We start from the raw sequence: 11,934 nt of genomic DNA, 5'->3' as shown, positions 1-11,934 counted from the left end.
ATCCAACTAATTGCTGCTCAAAATTTATGCCAGTGGAAAAAATAATGCAGTTCACAGTGTTGACCCTGCAAGGATTTGCACATAAGCTCAGCCTTATGCACATGGCTTCCTTTACTTCACTGAGTGCTGCCTCCCTCAGATTTCAGAGGAGCCAGATTTCAGAAGGAAAATAGATTGAGGTAAAGTGTTGGTATCACAGGGATTTCAGAGGAACTGGCAAGTTCAGAAAAAAATAGTGGTCATAATAGTACATTCTTCCAAATTAACGAGAACACTATCCCTGAAAATGACCAGGACAAAGATTGGTGGCCACAAAACTGCCCCCTGCATGCTTGGAAGTAGGACCTCAGCTGCAGCCCTGAGCTTTTCTATCATATTTTAACCCAGAGGGATCATAGTCAGTTCTTACCCCAGTGGAAGACAAGATGATCTTCAGGACCAAAAGTAGTACTGCAGGAGCAAAACATCTGCCAAGGATATCTTCCACCTAGCCCTTTTGGATCTGATTATTTTGCTTCTATTTCTGTGCATCATTCCCCTCTTTAGGCTCAGATCCCAGCCTGAACTGAGGTCTCTCATCAAAGACACTAGGCAGCCCTTTCTGACAGAGAAACAATTGGTTTGTTCCTAGCTCTTTTTTCAATCAAATGAGGTGTCTCCTTAACAAAATACCAGGGTCTAGATAAGTGAGCAACTTTCCTTATTGTAATACCTGCCAGTACAATTTCAGGTTATTTTTCTTCTTAAAAGGTAACCATAGGTATGGCATTCCTGGGCAGTGCTGTTTAAGCATAGCAAACCAGATACTGTCCTGATTTATAACCTCTGTCAGCTCAAGTGAATGCAGGAGCTGGCAACTTTGCACATGCCCTCTGAAGGGCAAGATGCCCACGTATAATGTGTATAAGGATGCATCTTTAGGGATTCTCCCTAGCCCACCTGACATGGCTCAGGTGTGAGAAGAGTATTTACCAAGTATTTACTTTGCCACCTGAAAAAGAATAAGCACACCAGAAAAAGCACACCAGGGCATAGTGCAGCCCAGTCATGGCAGGCTCTCAGGGCCATACTGCCTTAGTCTTGCAAATCACTCCGATGGTAATAAGGGCTGCATGATAGACACATGAACTTATCACAAAGTATAAAATGTGGAGTCTGTCATCAGTTGGCAGCCTTGCCTGCCCTTCCACCCACACCCCATGTGAGAGTGGCTTCCAAGTGCAGCAGCATGCTGCAGTGTCTGCTGCTCACCACAAAACGGGGTGTAAAGCACCTTTTGAAAAGACAAAGTATCTCCAGGTGGTTCAGGGCATGGAGCTACAGCAAATGTCTGTGGTGGGCATAACCGCGGTCCGGCAGGGTTAAAAGCGAGGCTGTCCAAATTCATCCAAGACCTGCAAATCTTGAAACACATAAACCCTACATGCATCAGATAAAGAAGCCAGAAAGAAAGGTGCCCCCTAATGAGTTTTTTTTGCGCTTGGGTGAGCGAAAGGGCTGCTTCAGGAGGCTAATAACTGAAAACCTTCCAGGCTTTTGTCCGGAGAAATGGCAGGCACTTTCCATCCCTTTGAAAAAAGAAGGCCTTTCGGAGTCTTCACGAGAGATGTGGATTTTAAGGGCGACCTTAGGTCATACAGAACTAATCAAGCGAAAACAATAAGAAAATTAGACTGACAGTCAGCAAGTATCTGAGGACTTTATCAAAAAGAATTAGGAATGGACAAATTCACTGGGAGCAAAGGATCAGATCTGCGAGATGGCATTGTGTGGTGGGATTAAATTATTTATTCATTGTTAATTTATTTATTTATGTATGTGCAAATGACCTAGCTGCTGCAGGTGCTGAGGAGTTTCTGAAAAGGCCCAGTTTTAGAGCCAAGGCTAGAATATTGGTCCATTTAACTCATTCTTTTCCTTAAGGCGATCAAACAGTGACTTTTATCTAGGAGATAGAGGAGGAAAACCATATGTGTACTGGGAATGATGCGGGGTCTGAGCAGCACTAAGTACCCAAGTATTCCAGTCTCATTCAAGAATGCTGTGCAGTTTAATGTCTAGCAAATTAGCAAATGAATGCTTATGTCAATATGTGAAAAATCCCTAGTTGGTTTAAACAGATAAAAAGCCTCTTGGGAAATGGCAGAAAATGCAGGCTTTCTCTCCTTGTCTTTTTTAAAGAAAGAAAGAGAAACAGTACTTATTAAGTTTTCCCCAAACTTACAAAAAGTTGCAGAAAACACCAACAGCCTATGTGGATGCTGGATCTTACATATACATGAAATTTTTCCAATGCTGCCACTGGAAAAATACAAGAATCTTTTGCCAGGCACTCTTTGAATCAAATACCTGCTATTCAGAAGAAAACAGTTAAAATCTGTGACAGCTATAGAGCCTGGAAGATGCCACCCTGCTACCCCTCTCTTAAAGGTACAGGAGGTCAAAAGCCCTAGAGAGGGTCCATCTTTACATTTTGCCCTGATTTATTTCAGTCTTGAAGATGAAATCCACAAAGACCTCATTTTTTCTTCTCTACATTCAACCATTAATAGGAAAGGATAAAATTGTCATCTCATGTTTTCCTTGACCCAGCAAAGCAAACACACAGTGGGGACTCTGTGTACGACATGACCCTGGGGAAAAAAGGAACACGAGATCTCAGCATGGGGCTTGGAGGCAAGAAGTCACACATATCGAAAATGACAGTGCCATGTCAGTTAATGCCATGTGATAAGGGAGTCGTGCTGGGTTTTATGTCCCTCTTGAAGATACACTTGAAGGTTGGCCGGTAAGGAAGATTTTTTACTAACTCCAGAAAGGGGTTGTAGATATTTGGGCAGGACAGATCATAACCAATTATCTTACTTCAGGACAGGCATCAGTAGCTGTGCTGGGGATATTAAAACTGCCCCATGAGACACATCTTGAAACCAAACAGGCAGGATTATGCAGAATGCCATGTCAGACTACTGCTTTGCATTTCCCTCCTCTCAGCCATACTTACGCCCTCTTCTCAAAACCAGCCTTCATTGTGGAGAAAGGGCCACTAAAGAGAAAAAATGAGGGCATTTTAAAGAAGAAATGTCTCTATTATTACTAAACTTAAAACATTACCTCCGATTAAAAGTTCAATGAGCCAATTTCTCAAGCCATACAAAAAAGCCCCACAGGTCATGCAGAAAGTCTGCTTCCTCCCTGTAGTGATGAAGTTCTCATTTCTCTCTTGAATGTTAATGCATGAGGATGAATTCAGTCGAGGTGACTGCCAGCATGTCAGTAATACACTACCACTTACCTTCTGCAGCCCAGGGAGAGCTGTGGCACACCAGGGAGCCTGCTGAGATATGGTCTTACTCCATGGGCTGTCAGGGTGCCTTTTGAAATGGCAGGAGCCAAAAGCAGAGTTACACAGCACTGAGAGCTCAGCTGCCTCAGGAACAAGCAGCACAGGCCAGGCTTCTTCTTGGTCATCATTTCAAACGATGGAGTCCCAGCTCATAAGAGAAATACTTCTTATCAGTATGCAAGGGCACTATCTAGTTTTATGACTGAATTTCATGTCCCCAAGACTATCCAATTCACCTTTTATGTTGTCTCTGACTTCAGCTATATTGACAACATTTCATAGCTGTATCTCATGGGCAAACTTCACCGCTACCTGCCTACTTTTGGTGTCAAAGTCATCACATAAAATATTAGTATTTCCATTAGTATTATTACTATTGAAAGTAGAATACTTTCAGTATTATGTTCTAATTTTTCAAGTTTCTGTGTTCACTTCCCAAATTGTGAAGAATAAAAATTCCTTTTTTGCTCCTAATTAAGATGTTTTGTTTAATATCTCACTGATGTTTTACACAAAAGAGTCAAACTGGCTATGAGTCCTCCTTCTGCTGGGGAAACAGGCTGGCTACCTACATAAGTGGAAAGAGCCACCTCAAGGAAGAATGGAAACATGACCTTCTGGAGGCAGGGATCAGTGCAGGACCATAGGGAGGACAAGGGTAAAAGGTGGCTTAAAGCGTCCTAGCACTCACCAGCACACTTTGCCCAGGGATGCCCAGGAGACCTTCCCCTTTGCTCTATGAACATGCAATTGCCCTCAGTATGCACAGCAGCCATTCATTAATGTTTTCTGGCAGCTGGTAGCCCAGACTGCTTCATGGAGTAGCAGTACAGTAGATTAAAAAGACACTAGATTGGTAGGGCTAATAAATGAAATATGGACAAATTAGAACAGGGAGATCTTGCTGCTTCTGGAGCTCTGCACAGCTAAATGGGCAAGGAGCTGAATTTACACAACCCAACCCCAAAAGAGGATTCTCCCAGGAACCACAAGATTCTGAGGCTTAGCCTTGAGTAGTATCCCATCAGCTACTGCCCTTGTAATTTATCTAACAAGTCCTACTGGATGCGGTTGCAAACTAGAGGATATAAAATTAGCAGAGGTTTCCATAGCCTTTCAAGTGGAGTACAAGACTGAGCTGGGACTACAGATATCATATTGCTTATTGTTATTAAATTCTGGTTTCTCTAACATTTTGTAGTTGTTTCAGTGTCCTGTTGTTAAAAGAACTCCTTCCCTTCAGTGACATTGTGGACAAGTATGTGGGATCCTAAGTTTGGAGTGACAAAGGCTCTGCTCTAGTGCCATCTTTTCATGGCACTGAAGGATGTGTGCAGGCACAGTTTCTGCTTCTGTTTTCATGTATGTAAATCAGTAACCAGAGCATCTATTGTTTTTGTATATAAGATGTATCACATCTTTTTTTTTTTTTTTAATTATAACACTGCCATTGGTTTAAGATATGGACCCACAGAGCCATCCTGCCTACACCTTCTCAGCACCCTCCCAGTTCAGGCAGCCAAGCTGTTGGAATCCCTTGCATTTTTACAACACTGAAGTTAAAGGATGGTACCAGAGACTTTTCTCAGCTGGATTTCACATTAGCCTTAAGGGAAGAGGCAGTGGAAGTCATATGTGGGTATACCTGTTTGTAAGTAAAGTTAGCTAAACATCCACAGACATTAGAAATAAATCAGATAAGGAAAATAAGAAAGGAAGGTAGAACTTCAGCAGCCAGGAAGTAGCATAAGGAAACCAGACTCTTCTCTGAGCCAGAAGGAGATGGTTCAAGTAGGCTCTGGGGAAGTCCTGTTGCCAAGTTCAAGGTGCAGCAGCTATAGACTAATTGTCACTGGGATGTTTGCATTTTTTAAAATATCAGCCTTCACTACATAAATAAGTGTAAAGACACTGTGAAATTAGCATGCTATTTCTCTATTCGGCTAAGTGCCAGGATGTTTACACCTGTTGCAGGGACAAAAAAAGTAACAGCAATTAAAAGGTAGCCTAAGTAATAAGTTAGACAAACCAGAAAATTATGCTACTTTTCAAATGAAAATTTTGTCTCCTTGAAAAAAGCCTTTTCCAAACAGATCCACAGATTTTACCGAAACACAAAGATTTCTGTTTAATAAGAAGTAGACAAAGTCCATTGAAATGGATGACAACTATTTTTATAGAAGTTTTCAGCATAAAGGCTAAAGGGGAAAAAAATGTAGAAATCATAAAAAGATGCGCAAAACCAGAACAATGTTAAGAAAGATGTTATTAAAACAATTCCATCAGAGATGAACAGATAGTTTGCATTAATAAATACATCAGTTAGTGACCCAAAGAATCTTTCTTAGAGAACAGGAACCTTGACTTGGCTGATCAGACATTCAGCAAGACAAAGACCAAGGTGGCAAGTGCGATGCAAATCTGTCTTTTGGGGTCTGCTCCATGATGATGGTTGCTACCACACAAATGTTATCAAGAGCACTTTATATTTTCCCTTCCACTCAAAATGTGCAAGTACTACTCACTGAAGCACTGCATCAGTCTCCAGCATCAAAAGTCAGAGGGTCCAAGACATCAGGAGCATTCTGAACCAGCAATGTTTCTTGAAACACTGCTCTGCTTAGTCATAAAAATTACACTATTTCTGGACTTCTTTCAAATATTATAATATTAAACAAACTTACATATGTTTTGTGTGAGGAAGGATGGACCTTTATTATATTACTGTGTGGTTGGTCACAACTGCTGTATGCTCTTTTACATAGTCTTCTCAACAGCGTCTGAGATAACAGATACAACAAAGACAACAGTACTTCAGACACCCAGCAGTTCAGCCATAATTTGTGTTTTCAGGAAATGAAACAGGGAATTAGAAAGCTGTTTGCCTGGCACAAACCTTCCTTTCTCCCAAAGGAAGATGTCCAGCAAAATTTGGTTTGGTTTACTTTAAAGGGAAGATCTGAAGGAAAAGAAGTCACGGATGCAAATTATTTTGCTGGATACCACCAGAACAGATGCCCTTAAAAAGTCTACAGAAGTAATATTAACCTATAGAAGCTCTGCCCCCTTTCCAGAAATGACATATATATTGTTTCTTATACTTTGATCTGGGATAAGTATATGAAAATACATTTTTTTTACAATCAAAAAAACCAGAATCACAGAGGATGCTGAGTTGGAAGGGACCCACAAGGATCATTCCATCCAACCCTTAGCCCTGCACAGGACCATCTCCAACAGTCACACCAGCTGCCTTGGGGAGCCTGTTCCAGTGCCCAACCACCCTCTGGGGGCAGAACCTTTTTCTAATATTCAATCTAAACAGCCCCTGGCATAATTTCAGGGCTGTTCCCTTGGGTCCTGTCACTGGTCATCACAGAGGAGAGTTAAGTGCCTGCTGCTCTTCTTATTGTTTATAAGAAAGGGGATTTTCACATTTCATATTGATTAGAAGATACCAGGGGGGAAAAAATCCATGAAAAAATTTGCAGATCATTTTTTTAAAATCTTACAGTAGGCTACTAAGTGAAGGGAAACAGCTTCACAAGATCTCCTTGGCTGCTGAGATGCTGTTGTTTCAAACACCCAAGAGTTAATTAAAAGTCAAGTGTAAATATACAGCAAAGTGCTTTCTCTAATTCAGAAATCTGGAGTAAATTATTCAAGAGTTTTCCCTAGAACTGCCATAATCTTTTACTCTTCATTCAGTCTAGGAGATCTAGGAAAATAAAGGAAAACAGTAGATATGACATCGCATATCCCTGGGATGGAGAACAGTTCTTTCTCCTTCTTTACAGAAACACAGGAAGTCACCGTGATAATTCAAAGACACATTAAAAAATCAGCATGAAATTATGAACTAAAAATGAAAAAAATATTTTATAGACATCAAGTTCTCTTGGTTTATTTGCAATTCAAGTGCAAGTATCTGAAAATTAGAAACAGAAACTATCTAATTTACTTCTGTGTTCATGGCACATTAAATTAGTTTGCCGATGAAAATTTATTTTTATTTTAAAGAAGTGTCCATTTATAATGACCTAATTGTTACCACTCGCAGACAAATTGAGGCAATTCCTAAAGACTGAATTTTAAACTGTACAAGTGTTGCAACCATCCGAAGGGAGCAATGACCTTACATGTGAGGTGTACAATACATATTCTTGGCCCAGGGTGATTCTAGTTACCATGCACCAACTGCCGAGGAAGGTGAAATTAGTAGAGTCGGGTACCCGAGTGTGACTGTGCCTTAGGTGCCAGGTCACATGGCAATGAGAGCAGCAGTAAGATGGCTGAGGGAGGTGGCAGGCTTATCTTCCCATGGGCTGCCACTGCTAAGATTCCATTGTTTGTAATTGCTTCAGCCCTTCAGACTGATTTAGTTTGATTTATATGAGAATAACACAAAGCAAATTATGAAGAATTATGAAAAAGGCTCATTACAACATCCCATTTACAGTATGACTGCTTCAAACCTTTGGGTAGACTCCAATAAAAATTATTTGCTTTTGCCTGGACTAAAACTAGATCAGAACACCCTCAGATGTGCTTAGGTCATGTCCAGCTGGGACACAGCACCTCACATGCCTCTCCATTTCAGTGACAGTAAAAAAGGGTAAGGACTGAGAAAGGCACGCTGGCAAACGGAAAGATCTATTGTGTTTCTATTTTTGTAACAGACTTGCTGACTGCTGCCTGCCCATCCCCGTGCTGTTGATGGCTCAGGAATGCAAGTGAGACAGGACAGTTCAAGCAGGACATCAGTTCCAGTGCCTGTGCCAGGTGATTCTGGCAGAGGCTGTGCTACAATAACTTTTCTATAGGCTAGAATGAGGTTCCTTCTGTGCACTGATTTCCAGTTTAGCTTGGCTCATGTCACCTGGGCATGTCACATACTTGAGGATGGAGACTGGACCCTTCTGACTGCCCCTTAATCTCCCATTAGGATTGGATTTAAACCAGTTTCACTTTAAAATATTTTACAGCAGCCCTCAGTCTGTCTTAAAGTTTTATCAGCTGGAAAGGTATCCCTCCTCCTTTTCCACCGCCAACCTTGCCAGGTCACACTTCAAAACAAGACTGAGCAGAGCCCCGTTCCTCCTGGGAAGTGCAGAGAGGGACCGGCACAAGCACTGCCCACCAAAGATTTGTCTGCAGAGGGGGGATATCAATATGCAAACTCAAGTGACTTTCCAGATGTTCAGTAATTCAAGGTCTACCCAACTGTACGACAAAACAGCTAAGGTGAGGAAGAAGTTTGACACGAATAAATAGCAGGAAACCTAAGTTTAAAAGTAAGTGTGCTGCACAGGCAGCGACGGGGACTCTGGTTTAAGGTTATTCTCAGACATGAGTTAGATGAAATCTGAATGCTGGTAATGTCATCGTCAGGAAATTTGGCGGGGAGAGCCATGTTGCCCCAAGTGCAGGACTTCTACCGAGCTCCCATACTTGGAGTCGCACGAACGGGATCGAGTTTCAGCCGCCGTTCAAGGCACCAGCAGCCATCTCACAGAAAACACGGCACTCTGAGTCTGATGGGATCTTCAACCTTTTCCCGGCACTCCTCCAGTAATCCAACTCACCCAAAGGAAAAGAAAAAAAACCCAACCCCACAAGCCAAAACAACCCCCCCAAAAAACCAAAACGCAAATAAAACATAACCCCCAAACACATAAAAAAACCCCCCAAAAGCCGAATTCCCACTCAAAACACTCGGGGGAAAAGCTCGAATATTTCTTTCTGACTTCACAAAGAACTTATCACCGGGAGGGACAATTTATCCTCCTCTCGCTCCTCAGACCCCGAGGTTCCAGGGGCGCGGTGTCCGGGGCCTTTGGGGGTGCGGGGCCCGGTGGGTGCCGGGCCGTGGCTGCCGCCCGAGGGCCGTGTGGGTGCGGGCGGAGCGGCCCCGCCACGCCCCCTGCAGGCCCCGCCGTGTCCCCTGCAGGCCCCGCCGCCGCCGGGCGCGCTCTCTGTATCGCCCGCGGCTGTCCCCGCTTACCCCGCCGCCGTCGTGCCGCGGTTCCGAGAAGGGCAGGAAGGGAGGAATGTTTTTTGTCTGAAACGTTTCTTTTGCCCTGCAAAACTGACGTACCGGGAGGTGCCTTTATCAGCCCGTCTCTACAACCCAGTCCACAGTGTCTTGTTCCACCCCGAGTACTCAAGATAAGGTGATTACGCAACGCATCCTGTCACTGCCAAAAAGAAGTTCAAAATAAATGTTGTAAAACCCAATTCTGATCTAAAACTCATCACAAATTTTTGGAGGAATAAGGAAGAAGCCAAGCCACGGATTTGAAACTTATTTGCTAGAGAAACCTCCACCTAAAGCATCCTCCTCTTTTCTGTCCGGCTCTGTGTTCCACCCCATTTTACAGCTGCTGTGACTGAGGTCAAGTGATATGTCACTCTGTCAGATCACACAGCGAGTCAGTGGCTCTTCCCGGATTAGAACGGTTCCACACAGCCCTCTGAAAAGATTTGCAACAAATGTCAGCGCCAACCATCCACTGTTTAAAGCATATGTTTAAAGCTCTTAGACATCTCAGTCAAAAGGTATTGTAAATATAGAGACAAAGCTAGTAAACGCTTCACTCTGGCATTTCAATAATGGCAAACCAGAATCTAGCAGGGATAAAAAAAACCTAAAACAGGTCACCTTCAGCAGGGTGTACGCGTTCTGTTTTGGAGCCATTCCAAGAACATGAAAGGATTCGGGGTTTTTTCCTCCAGTAGTAAATAAAATGGTAAAAATATTAGTGGCTCTGCACAGTAAGGTCACAAGGCCAGAAGGCAAGAAATAACTCGAAGATAACTTTCTCTGTCTCGCTTGCTAGCCTTTGCTTTCAGTATCTTTTTTTTTTTTTGGTAATAAAAAGGAATCATGTTTGAAATGGTCATTCTGTTTTAAAAACCAGACAAAATTCCTAATGCTGTTGTCTTGCCATATTTCTTTACTAATTTCAACAAAATACAAGAAATTTCCTTGTAGAAATCTTGTATGTGCAAAGAGTAAACATGACTTTTAAGTGAAATCAAAACTTAATACACAAGAGCATCCCTTTACAATCTTATCATTTTAGCAGGAAAGAAATATTCCAGTTATTTAGCAAAAGATCATCACAAGTCCCATAGATGGGTCAGGTCCCTCTGGAAACTTGTTTGAGATTTCAAAGAAGTGTAGAAGTTTAGAATGGTGTAGAAGGAGTGTGACTAATGTGCTGGTTCTGTGAGCAGAACCTGAAAAGAAGCAAAGCTAAAGCTGGGAAGACTAAAGGGAACTCCTCTTTTGAAATCTCAAGATGGGTCAAACAAAGATAACATCAACAGATGTACATAACATATTATTTCTTCACCATATCTTGTGAAATCATGCCATACTGTCATTCCTCTTGTGTTTTCTAAGAATCTCCTGGTCTCTCTGAGCTTCTCTCAGAAATATCAATCACATTGTGCCTCCTGTCCTGCTCTTTATGCCTAAAATCATCTATAAAAAACATGGCTATGAAGTAACTTGAGAGACTAGTGATTACTTTAAGATGGGGAAGGATGAAGGCAAAATAAAACAAAATCTTCAGAGTGAACTTTTTGATAAATGCTTACTAAAACCACCAAAAGCTGCCAAATTTTGCAGAGATTTGCAGTTTGCAGAGAGCTTTCCTTGAAAACAAAAAGGAATGTTTATTTCTTAGAAATGTCAATGCTTTAAGGTGACCAATATACCTAAAAAGGCAGTGGGCATTTTAGGATAATGCTTAGGGTTTTGGCTATCCTATACACTAGTAGGCTAATGTCCTGAAATACACATGGTCCTCTCATAATGGATCGGCACTGACCTCTTCCTCTGCAGAGGGCCACTGAATGAGTTAAGCAACAGGAGGCAATAAAGGATCTGTCTGTAAGAGCACATTGGACTTGGTGAGGGATTCTGGTTGTAAGATGAGTTTCTCTTCGCTGAAGTTGGTTCCCCTCCAACCTTACCAAGAAAATCTTCAGAAGTTACTATTTTGCACAGCTTTAAACTCAGCTTCATGCTCATCCCACTGAAGTGGTGACAAACCTGGCATCATAAAAAAGCCAATGTCAGCTTTTAAAGTGCTGCCACAGGTGAAGGGAGAGGCAAGGATCAGCCCAGGAAAGAAGCTCTAAAACTGTAGCTGGATTTCTTGTAGATACTGGTGTTCTGGATTTTTTTCTCCTTTTGTCTTCAAAGCCTTTTCCCCAAAATCCAGCATTATATACTTTTTTCTGTCTAGGTTTTCCACTGATATCCATGAACTATGTGATACGGCTATGGGGTTTTATTTTAGTTCCTTTGTAAACTGCAAAAAATGACTTTAAATAGTGAAGTAGTTACATGTTCCAATTAAGCAGGCATGACTTCCCATGCCATTGCTGTTCTGTGATGCTACCCCCGCCAACATGTTCCTTTGATGCAGAAATAGTCCCATAGTGCCTTCAGATTTTGCCATATTTTATGACTTTGCATAATGCCTTTCTTCATAAATGGTCCCTAACAACATCAAACCTGGCAGAATTAGACCCCAAGATATTACTAACATAGCAATAAATATTCCATCAAATCA

Source organism: Corapipo altera, unplaced genomic scaffold (genome assembly GCF_003945725.1).
Source record: "Corapipo altera isolate COAL_440 unplaced genomic scaffold, ASM394572v1 22b, whole genome shotgun sequence".
NCBI lineage: Eukaryota > Metazoa > Chordata > Aves > Passeriformes > Pipridae > Corapipo > Corapipo altera.
This window is presented reverse-complemented; position numbering follows the sequence as displayed.